Source organism: Aotus nancymaae, unplaced genomic scaffold (genome assembly GCF_030222135.1).
Source record: "Aotus nancymaae isolate 86718 unplaced genomic scaffold, 86718_ANA_hifiasm-v0.15.2.pri h1tg000012l, whole genome shotgun sequence".
In the NCBI taxonomy this organism is placed as follows: domain Eukaryota; kingdom Metazoa; phylum Chordata; class Mammalia; order Primates; family Aotidae; genus Aotus; species Aotus nancymaae.
The window spans coordinates 34,409,860-34,429,798 of NW_026988423.1; the positions used below are offsets into that span (position 1 = coordinate 34,409,860).

Consider the following 19,939-nt stretch of genomic DNA (forward strand, 5'->3'; position numbering starts at 1 on the left):
AGCGAGCTAATCTTTCTAGAGTTCGCTTAGTGTATATAGGGGAGGAGAAGGTTTCAGATGGAATAGACTAATTCACTCCTCTGAGTGAAACTGAAGAGACCTTCGTTCCCACTTCCTGAGTATGGCACTAGACTAAACTATGAGAAGAACATACTCCTCAAGGTAGCCTAGAGGAAATCAACATAAACATTGTTACTGAATTAGCTTCTGAAGCTCGTCATTATGTGACCCTCCTGTGACCGCTTTCCTCCCATTGACTCTCTGCCATACCCACAAACCCTATATGGGTGCTGCTGGGTGTCCCTTTAAATTCAGAACCACTGATCTCAAAGGAGCACTGAACATTGGCTCCCACGCCTATTCTGCCTTGGAATTAACTTTGGATTCTCATCTCCAAAAACGACTACTCCTTTCCCTCCCTGTTTCTCTTAGGCTTCCCCTCCACTATCCCAACTCCAGCTGATGCCTCAGGCTTCCCCGGGAAAAGAGAGCAGCTCAGGCAGGTATTCTCTTAGCTCCCACACCAGCACCCCGCCCTCACTGCACTTGCTGCTCCTCCTGGGACAATGGTGGTGGCCCTTCCACCTGGGCAGCTGGTGCCAGGACTTCTGGGACCCTCCAGGCCTTCTCTGCGCACCAGTTAGCATGTGCTAGAATCTCCTATCTTTATTAAAATAAAAAAGTGTGCACTTTTCTAGACTCTTATTTCAAATAAATCTTTACATTAAACAAAACCTTCCCTTGAGCCCGAGTTCCCACCCACCTACCTGCCACCCTTCTGCTCTTCCCTGCATGCACTGAGACTCTGCAGTGCGGCCTGCAGTCTAGCCCCATGGCCTCACCTGCTCCCCACATCAGCCTCGGCCCACCCCACTCAGGCTTCTATCCCCACCACTCCCTGAGACAGCACGTTCTAGAGTGTCAACTGCAAAATCCAGGGTTCCCCCACAGCTCTCACCCTCCCTGACCTCACATGGCACTCACACCCTCTGCAAATCTCTTCCTTTCAGTTCCTGATACTACGCCTTCCTGATTTTTCTCCCATCTCCCTGGCAACGCCTCTGCAACCTCCTCTGGTGGCTGGACCTCCACAGGTTGTGCCGCTGGGCTCCCTTGGGTCCTCCTTTTTGTTTTTGGCTTCATACTCTCCTTCCGCTCATCCAGCCTTTAGGGTGGCAACAGCTGTCTGCTCTGCGGGGACGCTTTCTCCGCCACTGTCCACCACTTACCTCCTTCTCAACCTCTAGATCTCAGGGTCAATGCTACCCCCTCAGTAGGCTTTTTTGATCATCCTTTCTCATGGGATTCTGCTGTAATGCTCTGCAAAGCATTAACCATCAGTTAGGCAAATTCAGGATGTGTGTACTACCTGTCCTCCCACTGGAAGGCAGCTGCAGGAGCATCACCTCACTGGAGCTGATGAGGGAGTGTCCCCAGCACCTGAAGCCATAACTGGCCCAGGAGGTCTCCTGGAACGAATGTAGTGCAGTCTTCTGCTTAGGAGGCAATTTGTTACTTCCCAAAAACCCTCTTAGGATGAACTCTTATAAACAAAAAAAAAGCATTGCCATTAAATATAATGGTATTTAACTGCTTCCACTGCTAAGAAAGTGTGTGTGTGTTAAAACATGTGTGTGTGTGTGTGTGTGTGTGTGTGTATATAAATGTTTATAATCGAATTTTTTTTTGAGATGGAGTCTCACTTTATCACCAGGCTGGAGTGCAGTGGCATGATCTCAGCTCACTGCAACCTCCACCTCCTGGGTTCAAGCGATTCTCCTGCCTCAGCCTCCCAAATAGCTGTGACTACAGGCGCATGCCACCATACCCAGCTAATTTTTATATTTTTAGTAGAGATGATGTTTCACAATCTTGGCCAGGATGGTCTTGATCTCTTGACCTCATGATCCACCCACCGAGGCATCCCAAAGTGCTAGGATTACAGGTGTGAGCCACCGCACCTGGCCTATAACTGAATTTTAATGAGCTGAGAAGAAAAAACACTATGGGGGAAATATGCAATTGATAGATGACATGATCTGGTACAATACAACTGTCAAGGTACACAGAACCCAGCTGCTCCAAAGCCACACAAAATCAAAATAAGTCTTTGTGAAAGCAAAGAATACATTGTAAGTGAAATATGGTATTGGGCCAGGCATGGTGGCTCATGCCTGTAACCCTAGCACTTTGGGAGGTCAAAGCGGGAGGATTGCTTGAATTCAAAAGTTTGAGACCAGCCTGGGCAAAAGGGCAAAACCCCGTCTCTACAAAAAATTAACCAGGCGTGGTGGCATGCATCTGTTCCAGCTACTTTGGAGATTGAGGTGAGAGGATCACTTGAGCTTGGGAGGAAGTTTCCAGTGAGCTGAGATTGCACCACTGCACTCCAGCCTGGGTGACAGAGCCAAAACCTGACTCAATCAATCAATAAATAAAATAGAGTAATAAAAGAAATTCTTTAAGAAGTCCAATTCTTATAACCCAAGCTATAGATCTTGAGGTTCATATACACTGTCTGAATATTTTCCTATTTATGAGGTGTGACCCTCCCATACCAACACTGCAAGATCAGTCCCAGTGCTTCCATTCCCCATGTACACAGAGGTGTTGGGCTTGTGGTAGGTAACAGCAGGCTCAAGGTGGCATGGCAGAGTCTGGGGAGTGTAGTTCTGGGACCAGAATGTAGATCTCCTCACCCTGTGCCTACAAACTGTATTAGTTAATGGAAGGGGCAGAGGCTTAGGATGGCAACGAGAATGGTTGGAAATCACACATAGTGCTCCCTTGTGTGGCGGGCTGTGACAAGTCCTTATGTCATAGCTGGTGTCTTAATGTGACCTTCTAGCAGTCTGCTACTGACCAAACTTCTCCCCACCTCTAATGCTGTTGCCTAAATTTGGTTTGCTTTTTTTTTTTTTTTTTTTTTTTGATACAGGGTCTCACTCTGTCACCCAGGCTGGAGAGCAGTGGCACAATCTTGGCTCACTTGGAACCTCTGCCTCCCAGGTTCAAACAACTGAACCTCAGACACACAAGTAGCTGGGACCACAGGTGTGCGCCACCATACCCAGCTCATTTTTTTGTATTTTTAGTAGAGATGGGGTTTTGCCATGTTGGCTGGGCTGGTCTCGAACTCCTGGCCTCAAGTGATCCACCTGCCTAGGTCTCCCAAAGTGCTGGGATCGTAGGCATGAGCCACTGCGCCAAGCCTGCTGCATCACTTTGAGTGGAGGGCAACAGAGCTCTAGGGTTGGGGGCCTGGATTGAGACTCCTCAGCTGCCAGCTAAAGCTCTATGACCCAGGTGAGTGAAGTTACTTCTCAAGGCGTCATGACTTCATCTATAACATGGTTACGGCTGCACCAATAGTTCCAATTCCCTAAGGTAGAACTATGAAATAAATAAAATACACTGTGCAAATGAAAACCCATGGAAAGTGTTTGACACCACACCTGGCCCACAGAAACACTCAAAAATGCTCATTGTTGTGGTTTTTGTTTTTATTAATATATCTTATTAATTCACCCTAACAGTTCATGTTCATTCCCAGGGTTATAAAGAATGAAAATAGTTAAATGAAAATAAGCACCTCAGGTTCATGTCTGCTGTTGTGTAGGCAAAATATACCTGAAATTCAAATCACACAGATTATAAACTCTCCACTAATAGAAAAGGTTTGTCCAGCTAAGGAAAGTTACAGCATATTGTAGCTTCAGAATAATACTTTCATGGCCTCAATTTCAGCACAATATTAATCTGTATCCTTTATTGTTTGGAGAGCTCCAAACCCAAAGCGAGGCAACAGCTTTCATGCCATGTCAACAAACTACACAAAACTGCCTTTATTAATGATACTCTGGTTTCTATTATGCTTATTTTTGTAGTGCATTTTCATCTTCTCAATTTCATTCAAAATTCTAATATGGTAACAGATAATAACCAGTGTGGGTGAGGATGAGGAGAAACTGGAACCCTCATACACTACTGGTGAAAATGTAAAACACTGCTACCAATAGGGAAAACAGCCCAGCAATTCCACAGAAGGCTAAACACAGATGCACCAAATGACTCAGCAATTCCTCATCAAGGTGTAATAAACCAAAGAGAAGTAAAAGCATATGTCTCTAAAAAAACTTGTACATGAATGCTTACAGTGGCATTATTCATAACAGCTAAGAAACGAAAATGATCCAAATATCCATCAACTGATAAATGGATAAATAAAATGTGGTATATCCATATAACAAGATATTATTTGACAATAAAAAGGAATGAAGAACTGATACATGCCACAACATGGATGAATCCTGAGAACATTATTCTAAGTGAAAGAAGCCAGTCGCAAAGGAATACACATTGAATGATTCCATTTATGTAAAATATTATAAGAAATATTAATTTGCAGAATAAGCAAATTAATAGACACAAAAAATAAACCTAGTGGTTGCCTAGGGCTTAGGAGGAGATAGAAGAATCAATGGTGACAGCTAAATGGTTCAGGGTTTCTTTTGGAGGTTATAAAAATGTTCTAAAATTGACCGTGGTGACAGTAACAGCTGCACAACTCCGTGAATGTATTAAAGCCATTGAATTGCTGGGCGCGTTGGCTCACGCCTGTAATCCTAGCACTTTAGGAGGCCGAGGTGGGTGGATCACCTGAGGTCAGGAGTTCAAGACCAGCCTGGCCATCATGGAGAAACCCCATCTTTGATAAAAGAAATAATAATAATAAAATAAAGCCACTGAATAGTAACTTTATTTTTAAATTAAAAAAATTTTTTTTATCTATCTATTTATTTATTTTGAGACCAGGTTATAAGACTGGTTAATTTTTGTATTACGGGTAGAGACCGGTTTCGCCATGTTGCCCAGGCTGGTCTCGAGCAATTCACCCGCCTCGGCATCCCAAAGAGCTAGGATTACAGGCGTGAACCACCGCACTTGGCAGAATTGTGTACACTTTAAATAAGTCAATTGTATGATATGTAAATTTTAGTTCAATAAAGCTGTTCTTAGAAAAAAAAAGATGGAGGTTCAGTCGAGGCAAACTTTCTAAAAAATTCCAGAGGCAAGAGAAATTGAGGGCATGCTTAGGGACTAGTAACTATGAGAGAGACAAGCCTCTAACAGTAATAAGGATGGGGCTGTAAAAGACCACAGAGGAAGTGGAAGAATTTAAACTTTATTTAATTGGTCTAAAGTTCCCACAGTTCATGAACTGGTTGTACCAGAGTAACAATGAAAGCCAGGTGAAAGACAAATTCCAGGCTGGCACGGTGACTCACATCTGCAATCCCAGCACTTTGGGAGGCTGAAGTGGGAGGATCGCTTAAGCCCAAGAGTTCGAGGTTGCAGTGAGCCGTGATCATGCCACTGCACTCCACCTGGGCAACAGCGAGACTCTGTCTCTGGGTTGCCGGGGGAGGGGTCGGGGGGGTGGGAATTATTAAGCATCTATGTTTCTCAGCTATGAATAATGAATTTAGAAAGCTCCCAGCACACATCCTCCAGCTCCCTTCTGAACAGTGGTATTTGGTCACAAGACAGCTGGTGGAGGGTACAGACACAATGTAAGACCCTGTTTCACCCATGCACCCAACACTAACTGGCCCCCATATCTCAAGCTCTTTTGTTGAATCAGCCAGTGCAGTAATTAGGAGACTTTCAGGTGGTTCTTTTGCGGCCTGAAAAGCCTTCCTTACAGATGGTTCTGGGTGGTATCTATGACTCAACAAATCACAAACCCAAGTTGTTAGGATAAACTCCTGGTTAATGTATAAGGCACAGTCTTAAGTAGTAAGCTGTTTTCTCAATAAACCCATGTGCTTTAAAATGTTTTAACTAGGGAAAACTTTTTAACTTATTAAAATTACTTAGAGGAAAATCATTCTAGAGAATAATTTTCATAATTTAACACTACAATATGTAATACAAAACAGTGTAATAACTACTTGTTCACTCTGCAACTCCTGAAACATACAGTTTTTAGTAAAAATAGACTGAACCATGACTCAGACCAAGATTAAGAAGAAAACTGAGGCCAGGCATGGTGGCTCACTCTTGTAATCCCGGCACTTTGGGAGAACAAGGCAGGCAGATCACCTGAAGTTAGGAGTTCAAGACCAGCCTGATTAACATGGTGAAACCCTGTCTCAACTAAAAATACAAAAATTAGCTGGGCATGGTGGCGCATGCTTGTAATCCTAGCTCCTCCGGAGGCTGAAACAGAACTGCTTGAACCCAGGAGGCGGATGTTGCAGTGAGCCAAGATTGTGCCATTGCACTCCAGCCTGGGTGACAGAGTGAGACTCCGTCTCAAAAAGAAAAAAATGCAAAAATAAAAACTATGTGATTAGCATTTTTTTCCACAGGAGACACAAAATAGAAGCATTTCTGTTTTGAAATCTTTGCCATAATTCTTTGTAAACGTTTTCACTCGGGTGCACCTACAACATGTTAGCTTCATTTGCAAATTCCCTGAAGGAATTAAAGACCACAAAAATAGAACCCTTTAACAGATGCAGCTCTTTATTTTCAAAATTAGCATAATCATATTCCACCTGATTCAAAACGCATTGTGTGGAAATTCAATGTTACTTAAGTAAACAGCTAGTGGAACAGTAATAATTACAGCTACAGCCATTTACGGAGCACCTATCCCGTGTCAGGCACTGTCAGATGTCCTTTAAATACCTGATCTCAATTAATCCTCACCACAACCAAGAATGATTACTTCTCCAAGGTCACAGGGCTGATAAGTGGAATTTAAGCCCAGGTTCCTTTTACTACAAAGCTTGAAGCTCTTTCACCTCTCTGCCGCAACAGCTTTCATCCTAGGCAAAGTGGTCAGGACCTGAGCATGGTTTCCACCTGCTGCTGTCGCCGTGGTCTCCCACCAGGTTAGACTTGATCTCAAGGGAACCAGAGGAAGTTGTAATTCACTACACCCACAAACAGATTTAATTGAGCAAATTACTCAACAGCCAGAGTTGAGGTAACTACAAAGCCATGATGAAGGGTTCATGTTGTAAAAATTCAAATAGTTTTTAAAACACAAGAATACTCATTAAATGCCTATTCTGTTTCCAGCATTGTTTTAAAAATTGAGGAAGACATCGGATGGAATATTTAAATATTCAAAAGAGAAGGAAAATATAAATAACATTTATTCACTGTTGTTCCAGAAACAAAGCTCCCTGTGTGTTCAGAACATGACACAGCAGTCCTGAAATATTACTTGAATCAACATCATGAAAACAAATTACTCCAAATATTTTTTCTAGTTCTCTCAGGCATATGCGTTTCTGATATTGAAACCGCTGGGCACTGGAGTATGCATATTTTGGACTTTCTTGATAAAACTGTTTTCCAAAGTAGTCATGTGAATTTATATCTGTACCAGCCATCTATGAAAGTCTCTACTGTTCAACATTCAATTTTAATGTAGGTGTACAGTGGCACTGTGGCTGAAATTTGCATTTCCTTGATTACTAACAAGGTTGAACACCTTTTCATGTGTTTGTTAGACATTTGGATTTCTCCTTTTCTGAAGTGCCTGTTCAAGACTGTTGCCCATTATTCTATTAGTGCCTGTAGCATCTTGTTTAAGACATGCTTCTGTACACTGAGGTCATGAGTATCTTCTCCTATATTAATTCTAAAAGTGTTATTGTTTTGCCTGCCATTCTGCTGTACCTCCAGGTCATAAATCAAGTGTCTGGCTATGCATGATACTATATCTGGACTCTATATGGTGTTCTAATGGTCTAGCATTATTAGTCTGTCCAGTGCCAATATTACACTAGCTGAATTTTTTTTTTTTTTGAGACAGAGTTTCGCTCTTGATACCCAGGCTGAAGTGCAATGGCACGATCTCGGCTCACCGCAACCTCCGCCTCCTGGGTTCAGGCAATTCTCCTGCCTCAGCCTCCTGAGTAGCTGGGATTACAGGCACGCGTCACCGTGCCCAGCTAATTTTTTGTATTAGTAGAGACGGGGTTTCACCATGTTGACCAGGATGGTCTCAATCTCTTGACCTCGTGATCCACCCGCCTCGGCCTCCCAAAGTGCTGGGACTACCTTAAATATTATATCTCTTCTTGATCTCTAGTAGAGAAGTTTTCCTAACTTTTCTTTTTTGAGAGTATTTTGCCTTTTCTGGGGCCTTGGCAAATATTTTAGAATCAACTTGTCCAATTTTTTTAAATGTGGGATTACATTAGAACTATAAATCAGTTTCCAGAGAATTGACACATTTACAATATTGAATCTTCCACTCCTTGAGCCACTGTGATCTCCATTATTTAGTTTTTATTTAAAGCCACTCAATAAAGTTTTAGAATTTTCTATATCTGCTACAGTTTATTTAAAATCATGAATCTGAAAAAAGTATATTTTTAAAATAACATATGCCATAATTTTTCGTGAGATACCTAGAACTTGGGATAAGTATATATAAGTGTGAAAATAAGCTGCTAGGTGTGGTGGCTCACGCCTGTCATCCTAGCACTTTGGGAGGCCAAGGCGGGAGGTCAGGAGTTCGAGACCAGCCTGGTCTCAGGACCTGAGGTAAGAAATTTTAGACCATTCTAGCCAACATGGCAAAACCCTGTCTCTACTAAAAAAATACAAAAATCAGCCAGGCGTGGCAGTGGGCACCTGTAATCCCAGCTACTCAGGAGGCTGAGGCAGAGAGAACTGCTTGAACCCAGGAGGCGGAGGTTGCAGTGAGCCAAGTTCACACCACTTCACTCCAGCCTGGGTGACAGAGAGTGACTCCATCTCAAGAAAAAAAAAAAAGAAAAGAAACTGCTGGTGGTCGTTTGCACCTGTAACACCAGCTACTTGGTAGGCTGAGACAGGAGGACTGCTTGAGCCCAGGAGTTAGAGACCATCCTGAGCAACACAGTGAGACACTGTCTCTAAAAAAAATTAAAAATATTAAAAAGTTAACATAGGGCCGGGCGCAGTGGCTCACTCCTGTAATCCCAGCATTTTGGGAGAACAAGGCAGGCGGATCTACCTGAGGTCAGGAGTTCAAGACCAGCCTGATCAACATAGAGAAACCCTGTCTCTACTGAAAATATAAAATTAGCCAGGCATGGTGGCGCATGCCTGTGATCCCAGCTGCTCAGGAGGCTGAGGCAGAAGAATCGCTTGAACCCAGGAGATGGAGCAACAAGAGTGAAACTCCATCTCAAAAAAAAAAAAAGTTAACATAAACTTTCTTAAAATGTTTAAGTGAAACAACGTTCATCAAAGTCCAATGACTACTACATAATTTCATTTTAATTCTAGAATTACTGTTTTGTCGTTATGTAATATCTCACTTCCACAGGACTAAAGTACTTGAGAGAACTTGCATGTCACATAAAATGGTGTCCTAAATATTAACCATTCATGGGTCCTTATATTTATCAAGTGATGAAGTACTTACACAATCCAGAATAATTTTCAATTCATCAACTTCAAGAGAAAAAGAATAAAGAAGAATAAGAAATGATGGAAGACACTGACACCTTATTAATATACATCCCCCCTGCCTGGGGCTGAGGATCCAGACCCTTTTCTCCCATTTGCTCTGAGCCCTCTCTCATACTTGTGTAATTCCCTAACCCTCTACCTACTTTCTCTCCTTTGCAAAACTGGACATGGTCCGGTCAATGTTCTGTGTTAAGGACTAAAAGTAAACAAGTGTCTTGGAGAGGACAGTTAAAAAGTCAAACAAAGAGCAATAATTAAAAGAGTAATAGCTAGTCCCCATTAGAAGGGCATTCTATTAAGACCACCTGTAATCATGGTTTGTGGAAGGACTGAAAATAACCTCCAATAAATTGGCATCAAAATCTTCAAGCAATTCTAAGAAAATGGTAGAATCTGCATACAAAAACAATAATCTTGATTAAAAAAAAAAAAGGGGGGAGGGAGGGGGTGGGAGCAGTAATTCCAGCACTTTGGGAGGCCGAGGCAGGCAGATCTCCTGACCTGAGGTCAGGAATTTGAGACCAGCCTGGCCAACATGGTGAAACCCCGTCTCTACTAAAAATACAAAAATTAGCTGGGTGTGGTGGCTCCTGTAATCCCAGCTACTCAGGAGGCTGAGACAGGAGAATCCCTTGAACCCAGGAGGCAGAGGTTGCCAAGCCAAGATCACACCATGGCACTCCAGCCTGGGCGACAGGATGAGACTCCATTTCAAAAAAAAAAAAGTGAAAATAAAAAAATTTTTTTTAAAGAGAGGAAAACTTTACAAACAACTTCAAGTATTTTAATTCACTCAGTTATCCCTCAAAACATTTTAGAATCCAGTAAGTAAAAGGCACTCATTTATACTGCATTCTACTTAAGGGGGCTAAAAATCACCTGTAGCTTCCAGAAATTTAAAATCTGTTTAGGAAGCAAGAAACAAGCACAAATAATTGCAGTACAAAACAAAGTAAGCATTCAACGAATGTTACCATTACTATAGAGCAGTACAGAAATCCTGCAGGATCTTCAGAGACAAAAAGGATTTCTTTCAAATGAGATGGTCTCGAGGCTCCAACAGGGCAGTGTGGGGTCAGCGTGCTCTGGCACAGGTGACAGTGAGCCCTAGCCCGCGGATGGCCAACACCTGTTTTTGTGCAGCCTGTGAGCTAAGAACGGTTTTTACATTTTAAAATATTTGAAAAGACTCAAAAGAATAATATTTCCTGACACGGGAAAGTTACATTAACTGAAACTTCAAGGTCCAAAATAGTTTGCTAGGAACACAGCCATGCTTTCACACTCCATGGCAAAGGGGAATCGTTTCGACAGAGGCCATATGGCCCACAAAGCCAAAAACATTTACTACCTGATCCTTTAAAAAAAAGTTTTCCAGCCACTGCTCTTTAGCGGGATGGACAGGATTCTGGCAGGCAGAACTAGGAGAGGACGGGAGGGAAACAGAGAGGAACAAACATTCCACTTGGGAAAGGAAGGCGTGACAGCACAGAGAGAAAATCCCAAATATTTAAGGAACAGTGGGAAGACCAGTTTGGCCGAAATGGGGGTTCCAAAAGAGATAAACAATTTTTGAACCATTTAGCGCCATGTGCTTTGTTATTGAGCCGTTTATACAATTGTGGTGAGTGATTAACAGGCATCCTCACTCAGAATCTATGAGGTTGATTACTATCATTATCCCTAGTAATAATTAAGAAACTAGTTTTGGTAAGAAAACCAAGGCTTACAGAAGTAACTCGCCCAAGATCACAGACAGCAAGCTGAACACAGCAGCGAACCTGTTTGCCCCGAGGCCATGCTGTGAATACTACACCATATCAAATCTCCACACAGGGTAGTAAAAGGAAAGGCATCAACAAAGGCAGGTAAGGGCCAAACTGTCAGTGTTTACAAACATGGACGTTAAAAAAAATGTGGATTTTATATATAGGTTATGTTTCTCCAACTGTGTTTAAAAGGGCAGTTCTTCCGACTGGGTGTGGTGGCTCACACCTGTAATCCCACCACTTTGGGAGGCAGAGACTGGTGAGTCGCTTGAGCCACGGGAGTTCCAGACCAGCCTGGGCAATGTGGCAAACCCCATCTCTACAAAAAATACAAAAATTAGCCAGGCATGGTGGTGCACACCTGTACTCCCAGCTACTCTGGAGGCCGAGGTGGGAGGATAATTGAGCACAGGAAGTCAAGGCTGCAGTGAGCTGTGATGGCACCACTGTACTCCAGCATGGGTGACAGAATGAGGGTCTGTCTCAAAAAAAAAGAAAAGAGAAAAAAGACAGTTCTTCCATGAGCTGGTCCAAAGGGTTTCCTCCACCTTTAGAATCAAAGTATTATGGTCTTTTTCTAAATCACAGGAGAAAAAAATCTAAGTTCAATGTTCTCAATTTCAGGTTTCTCTTAAATATCTGAAAAATGGTAAATTATAAAAATTAGTGTATAACAGGCCAAGTCTGGGAAAATTTAGCTGATTATGCTTAGCTCAACTTTTTTTTAATGGATTATGTGTTTACTGATGTCATTTTATTATTCTAAGTTCAAGTGATCCACTGAATACATTAATTCAATAACAGTTAACTCAATTATCTGGAAGTGGTTTTGAGATTAAGATATTCTTCAAAGTAATAATCATGCTTTTGTGAGAGCTATCATAAGCACTAACAAAACAGCATCTACATACTAGCAGTATCTATTCATTCAAATTATAGAAACCAAAAAACAATACATCTTAATGTCACCTGGGAACACCCTATCCCTAGCAGACTAAGGCTGCATTGTTCAAAGAAATATGCAAGCCACATACATAATTTAAAATGTTCTAGTATATACATTTTTTTTTTTGAGACAGAGTTTCATTCTTGTTGCCCAGACAGCAGTGCAATGGTGAGATCTCAGCTCACCACTACCTCCACCTCCCAGGTTCAAGTGATTCTCCTGCCTCAGCTTCCCAAGTAGCTGGGATTACAGGCATGCACCACCACGCCCGGCTAATTTGGTATTATTAGTAGAGATGGGGTTCTCCATGTTGGTCAGGCTGGTCTCGAACTCCTGACCTCAGGTGATCCACCCACCTCAGTCTCCCAAAGTGCTGGGATTACAGGCATGAGCCACCATGCCCGGCTACATTTTTTTAAAAGTAGAAACAAGTAAAATTAATTGTAATGATATATTTTATTTTACCCAGTCTATCCAACATATTGTCATTTCAACATTTAATCAATTCTATAAATTGAACTTTTTTTTCTACTAAATCTCAAAATCTGAGTGTAGGTATTTCACACTTCACAGCACTAGCCATATTTCAAATGCTGAAAGCCACAGGGAGGGGGAGGAGCATTTGTCTCCAGTATTCTCATGTTTGCAATAAACAAGAGTTTAAATGAATAGCAAACAGTTAACAGGCTATGTTAGCAGACAATAACCTTTTAGTAATCTACATGTTTAGGGTTCTAAAAGTATTGTGCACTTTTGAGTTTATGATCGTTTTCACCACATTTTAACCAGTCTAGCTGTAACCGTACTCGGGGTTACCCATACCCTCCCTTTTTCACTCCATTTCCTCACCCGCTCCCCTTCCCTAAATTATTTCAAGTTATGGAAAAAGAACCTACCTTCAGGTGGTGCTTTCTACAACACATATTTAAAATCGACACAGGGAGGGTCAATGGAAAGGCACAGAAAAATTCTGGAAGGTGGACAGAAATGTCCAGAGAATTCCACACAAGTCTTGAAATGGTAAAATAACTTTTTTTTTTTTTTGAGACAGGGTCTCACTCTGGTTGCCCAGGCTGGAGTGCAGTGGTGCAATCTTGGCTCACTGCATCCTTGACCTCCTGGGCTCAGGTGATCCTCCCATCTCATCCTCCTGAGTACCTGGGACTACAGGTGTGGGCCACCATACCTGGCTAACTTTTTTGTTTTCAGTAGAGGCAGAGTTTTGTAATGTTGGTCAGGCTGTTCTCAAACTTCCAGACTCAAGCAATCTGCCTGCCTTAGCCTCCCAGCGTACTGGGATTACAGGTGTAAGCTACCACGCCCAGCTATGTTATAACATTAATAAAAAAGAACAGAAGGCAGATAGTCTTAAGCAGTGATTCAACTAAACCATGTAAACAGTTTAATGCTAGAATAGGGAAGAGGAAAGCGGGCCAAAATAAGTCACGAAAAGCTCCCCTCTCACCCTCCTGCCGCTACCCGATCCCTCAGGAGAATTTGAGTAGGATCATTCTCCAAAGATTTGATTATAGCAAGTATTTCCTTTATAACTGACTGGCTCTTTCTAGACACCAGACCAAATTCTCTTTCGTTAATCTATTAAAGTACCTACGATAAGTTAAAATACTAGACAATAAATTCTGCTTGTGAAAAAACATATTGTTGAACTGGGTGTGGCTACACTACCTGGGGTGGGGTGTGATGGGAGAAGACTGTGTATTTTAGTCGCAATAGGCCAAAGTACATCAGCGTTCAAATTTAAAACAAACTCAACAACTCAAACACTGCAACAACAGGATGTTTAACACTTTCTTTTTGCCAAATATAATTACGCGGTTACAAAGTGTTTACCAGTGCTTAAAATGAAAAATTGAGGAAACCAAAATTACAGCTCAGTAGTTCTCAGCCCTTTGATGAATTATGTTTGTTACCCAGAAACCTATCCCTATCAATTAGATTACGCTTTTAAAAAGTTAAAAGAAATCAAAATATTATAATTCATTTAGTTCAGCGGACTTCATGATGGCCACTTCAAATAATGAAAGTAATTAAAGTGGCAAATCATCAGCGAAGACACCTATTTACGTTTTAAAAACTTGATACTAAACCAAGATTATGTCATTTGTACAAATATTTTACACACACACACACAAAAACCATTTGAAATACAGCAAGGATTATCTCTGGGTAATTATGGGTTGTTTTTTTTTCACTCTGCTTCTAATTTTTTTTTTTTGAGACAGAGTTTTGTTCCTGCCGCCCAGGCTGGAGTGCAATGGTGTGATATTGGCTCACTGCAAACTCCGCCTCCTGGGTTCCACCTATTTTCTTGCTTCAGCCTTCCTCGTAGTTGGGATTACAGGCGACTGCCACCACATCCGTCCAGTTTTCGCATTTTTAGTAAACACGTGGTTTCACCATGTTGGCCAGGCTAGTCTCAAACTCCTGACCTCAGATGATCTGCCCACCTCGGCCTCCGAAAGTGCTGGGATTACAGGCATGAGCCAACTCGCCTGGCTTAAATTTAATGTTTTCTTTAATGATCACGCATTATTCTTAAAACTAGAAGGAAAAACAAAACAGACGAGCAGGAACTGAGGTAGTGCTAATCAATTTGGGATTCTATTGTATTGTGCTATCCTTTATACCTCCATAACCTCTAAGTAAAAACCATTCAGAGCCCTTGAAGAAAGGAACCTTGGCTTTTCTAAAATACATACTCGATTACATTCAGATATACAATAATATATGATGCACACATTAATATGTCTTCTTTGAAAAAGCAGAACAATTTTGTACCCTTGCAAAACGAGTAACAGCTTTGAGTGGGAGCTCACAGAATAAGAGAAGGCACAAGACATTTGTCTTGATCCAAAACAAAAACTGTAAGCCTTCCACTAAACGCCACTGTTCACTTTAAAAATGGTTCATTCTGTGTCAATTTCACTTCAATTAATTATAAAAGTAAACCTAAAGGCCGGGCGAGGGACTCACGCCTGCAATCCCAGCACTTTGGGATGCCACAGCGGTAGGATCGCTTGAGTTCAGGAGTTAGAAACCAGCCTGGACAACATGGTGAAACCCTGTTTCTACAAAAAGTACAAAAATTAGCCAGGCGTAGTGGTGCACGCCTGTAGTCCCAGCTACTAGGGAGGCTGAAGCAGGAGGATCGCTTGAGCCCAGGAGGTAGAGGCTGCAGTGAGCCAAGATCGACCACTGCACTCTAGCCTGGGCAACCAGAGTGAGACCCTGTGTCCTAAATAAATAAACCTAGCAACGTTACTTTCTAAATACCCCATATTGAATAAACACTGTTTAAATACTGCTTTACCCCCAGTTGATCCTAATTTTTTTTAAAGAAAACTCCTGTTTTCTCTACTCTAGAGCAACAAATAAGTACTGCTCATCAAAGTGGAAGCTACTGCGGTGCTGGAATGGGTAGTAAGGTACAAAAAAAATACAATGTAATAATACACCTTTCCTTACAGCAATGGTGGAGTGATAGAAACAAAGAGGCCACAAAACAGTCATGAGTGATTTCGCTGTTTTTAATAAAGGTTAAGTACTGCCGACTTTAAAGAATTTGGAGTGATAAGCCAGGGAAGATTTCAACAGGCAAAAGAGCAGAATTAGGGCACAGAGCAGAGCTGGGTGGGTCTCACTACACCTCTAATCCTCGATGACAGCACAAAGCCACCCCTCCTTGTGCTTAAGTGTACACGGACATTGACTGAAAATGCACTGAAATCCAACTCATCCACCAAGCAAGGCTAAAGGCGCGCACACATGAAATTCAACAGCTCTGTGTTCGCGTGGCTGGAGGGCAGACGGTGAATATTCCTTTTTACTTAGTAGTGTACCAACACCTAGCTGCAGGCTTAAACCTGCTTAACAAAAGCTGGCAGGGGGCTGGAGAGCTGCACACCATCAGCCCTCTCCCGAGCGCCGATCGGCCTCACCTCGCCTCTGTGCTGCACCCCGGGAGCAGGCGGACTGGGGCAGGGCCGCCACCGACCTCCGCCAGGCCGACCCCGACGCGGTGCTACGGGACAGACCCGCAGGGGCCACCCCACAGCCCTACGGGCGACAACTCTGCGGGCCGGCTCCCCGCCCCGGTCCCGGACGCCAGCTTGGGGAGGCAGGCCGGGGGCCTAGCCATCAATGGCAGGTGGGCGGCGCGGCCTCCGCAGACAAAGCTAGGTGCCCCAGCAGACAGGACAAGACCCTACGCCCCACGCGCCCGCAACCGGCCGGTCCCGGAGCCCGGCCCGCGCCGCCACCTTCAGCCGGGCGCCCAGCCCCCGGACCCCGTTGCTCGGCCCCCGGCCGGCGAAGACCTGCCCGCCGCGCCCGGAGCGCCAGCGCAACCGCCGCCGCCGGAGCGCGCAGGCCGCCCAACCGCCGTCCCGGCCCAACCAACGCGGGCAGGGGAGGAGAGGTGCGCGCGGCCGGCGGAGCGTGCGAGCCACTCGGGGGTCGCAGGGGGAGGCTGCGCGCGGCACAGGTAGGGGCAAGGAGGCGCCGAGGCCCGCGCTGAACGCGGCGCCAGGAGGGCCTGCTGGTGGGGGCTTTGCCCCTTTCCCCTAGGAAGGTGCAGATGGTTTGACCCCCCACCCCGAGTGAGGTGCCTCGTCCCAGCCCCGGCTGGACTGTACCATCGGGCGGTGCCGCCGGGATTTCTCCCCCCCACCACCACCATCAATTCCCCCCCCACCCGGGTCCGCGGTCGGTTGGCCCCGGCCGGGCTCTGAGACGCGGAAAGAGCTGGGCGCCATTTTGGGTGGGACTAAGCGAAGACGAAACACCCTCCCAGTCTATGGGGTACTCTGGACCCTGGCTTATCTGGTTCCCTTAATCCTTTAGGTACTTACACGACGTTGGGTGAGGGGAGCTGGAAGATCAGCGGGTCCCCGATCCTCTCTCCCTAGGGGTGATAGAAATCAAACCCCCCCGCCACCTCCAGGTGGTTCTTCCCGCCGCAGAGTGGGAGCAGCATAAAAGGCGGGGTCTTATTAGCATAATCTGCCTGGCAACCTGATCTCAACGTTATGTGATTGGTTAAACTCTGTAAGCCCCATGCCGTGCCTAGAGACGAGAAACGCTGGGGCGAACTGACAGGCCCAGATTTAGGAGTCATGACGAAGATCCTGAGACGCTTATTCAGTCTGCAGAGAAGCCAAAAGGAGATTCACACAATGGCCCAATGACTGAAGGCCTCTTTATTTCGTGCTTTGCGGTTCGTGTAAAACCCAATCGCCGAGCGAGTCTCAGGCAGCGCTCGCCTGCGTTTCTACTCTCGGCCAATCAGGAAGCCCGGCTCTTTGCATTGGGGTCAATCTCCCGCTGCTGCCGGACGCGGTCAGGCAGGGAGAGTCCAGCCCTGCCTGGGTCTCTCGGGCGCCAAGGGCCGGCTGCGGGGGTGCTGGTCCCGCCTCTCGGTCCCAAGGGCCTGGGGTTCCTGGGAAGCGCGCGGTAGTGAGGCGGCCCTTGCGTCCGTCCGCCCCGCCACGGGTTGCGTCAGAAGCTGCCTGGCCGCGGAGCGCCGGCGAAAACCGAACTCTCGTCCCGCGCAACCCGGGCTCGGCGCGGCCCGGTTACGACTGCCGGGGTCTCGCCCTCAGGACCCCCAAGGAGCGGTCCACCGCCGCCAATCGCCCTGACCCACCGCACTTTGAGAGCGCTTTCACTGCGCCTCTCCTTTCCCCTCTACCAATCTGGAAAGGAAGTGATCGTCATTTCAGACATTGAGAAGCATTATTCAACACTGGTTACCCAATGACTCAGCTCACTCCTTTCTTAACCGTAGGTTTCCACATCCTGCTGTCCCTTAAAATTGCTTTCTCAAAGGGCAGCCAAGAGCCCAACTTTGGAGAGACACCCAGCTCCAAATACCCACTGGTAGGCAGTACGCATGGCAGCTAGATGGCAGAGAGACCTTGGACCTTCGGACCTTCAGGGAGCGATCCTCCCTTCCATGATACCTACCTTGCTACGTTATTTTGAAGATTAAATGAGCTCTTACTTTAAAGTACCGAGTAAAGTGCTTTGCTTAGCACACTGTATGGAACTTAGTACTGACGATATAACCTACAAAAATCCTAAACGATTGCCTAACGGAGAAAAAGAGGGAGACAGGACAACTAAGCAAAAGACGGGAATAGAAAACACCCACGGCGGGAAAAACTGTAAAATTAACTCAATAGTATTCTCTTCACTGGTTTGTTTTTGTTTTTTATTTTTTGATACGGAGTCTCGCTCAGTCGCCCAGGCTGGAGCGCAGTGGTGACATCTGGGCTCACTGCAGTCTCCGCCTCTCAGGTTCAAGCGATTCTCCTGCCTCAGCCTCCCGAGTAGCTGGGACTACAGGCGCCCACCACTATGTCCTCTCAAATTCTAACCTCAGGTGATCCTCCCGTCTCAGCCTAACAAACCGCTGAGATTACAGGCGTGAGCTACCGTGCCTACTGTACCATATTGTTATTTAAATAGCTGGAAACAGCCAGGCGCAGTGGCTCATGCCTGTAATCCCAGCACTTTGGGAGGCCTAGGTGGGCAGATCACCGGGTCAGGAGTTCGAGACCAGCCTGACCAACATGGTGAAACCCCGCCTCTACTAAAAATACAAAAAGTAGCCGGGGGTAGTGGTGCGCACCTGTAATCCCAGCTACTCAGGAGGCTGAGGCAGGAGAGTCACTTGAACCTGAGAGGCAGAGGTTGCAGTGGGCCGAGATCATGCCACTGCACTCCAGCCTGGGTGACAGAGTGAGACTCCATCACAAAAAAGAAAAGAAAAGAAAAGCTGGGAACAATGAGGAAGGGAGCCTTTTTTTTTTTTTTTTTGTAACTTCGTGGCAGGGGAGGGTGGCTCACGCCTGTAATCCCAACACTTTGGGAGACAGAGGCGGGTGGGTCGCTTGAGCACAGGAGTTTGAGACCAGCCTGGGCAACAGTGAAACTCTGTACATTAAAAAAAAAAAAAAAAAAAAAAAAAAAATTAGCCAGGCATGGCAGTACACTTCTGTGGCTCCAATTACCAGCAGGCTGCGCAGGAGGGTTACTTGAGCACAGGGGGTCAGGCTACAGTGAGCTGTGATCGTGCCACTGCACTACAACCTGGGTGACAGAGCAAGCCCCAGTCTTTAAAAAACAAAACAACAACAACAACTTCAGACAGTTAACTACCTTGTAAACAACTTCATGTCTAGGCCATGTCTTGTTCTTCCTTAAACCCCTTTACAGGTAGCACTGGACTTAGATGAGGCCGACCTTAACATAGCTAATGAGAGATGCTAGTAGCTCTTCTCTGGGTATATAGACACGGAAGTCAGCTGCCTTAGGAAAGGTCATATTGGCTGAGAGAGTCACTTGAATGTTCGTTCTCTTTTAGTGCTGTGAGTGGAAGGACAATGCCACTGGTTGGCAAGTCCTTCTGTGGCCTTGCAAAAGCTGCCACTCCCCATATTCCTTGGCCTCAGTGAGAAATGCTCCCTTTTAGATTTAACGTTATTACATCCTTGCTGATGAACTGAGATGGTGTCAACTGGTCTGCTGACCAGAAACAACACTACAGAACCCAAAAGAGAATGCACCATGAGGAATGGGGCTATTCAAACTGGAAAGCCTGAGTTACCCTCATGGCTTTACAGAAATGTTCCAGAACTTCCCAGTACATAAATATGTGCAGGGAGATTCCACCCTACAGAGTTTTTATTCAGAGGGTCTGGAGTGAACCTCAGGA

The 19,939-nt window shown here is 44.9% G+C and overlaps 1 protein-coding gene and 1 pseudogene across 2 annotated transcripts in view; one reads left to right on the forward strand and one right to left on the reverse strand.

Annotated features, from left to right (window-relative positions):
* The window catches only part of PRDM10 (PR/SET domain 10), a 98,809-nt gene extending 81,434 nt beyond the window's left edge, over window positions 1-17,375 (reverse strand). For both annotated transcript variants that reach the window (XM_064375583.1, XM_064375582.1), the window contains exon 1: window positions 17,073-17,375. The gene's annotated coding sequence lies outside the window, so the exon portion shown is untranslated. The remainder of the gene's footprint in view (window positions 1-17,072) is intronic.
* LOC105734235 (putative uncharacterized protein encoded by LINC00167) lies at window positions 17,221-17,861 on the forward strand (annotated as a pseudogene).
* The last annotated feature ends 2,078 nt before the right edge of the window (window positions 17,862-19,939 follow it).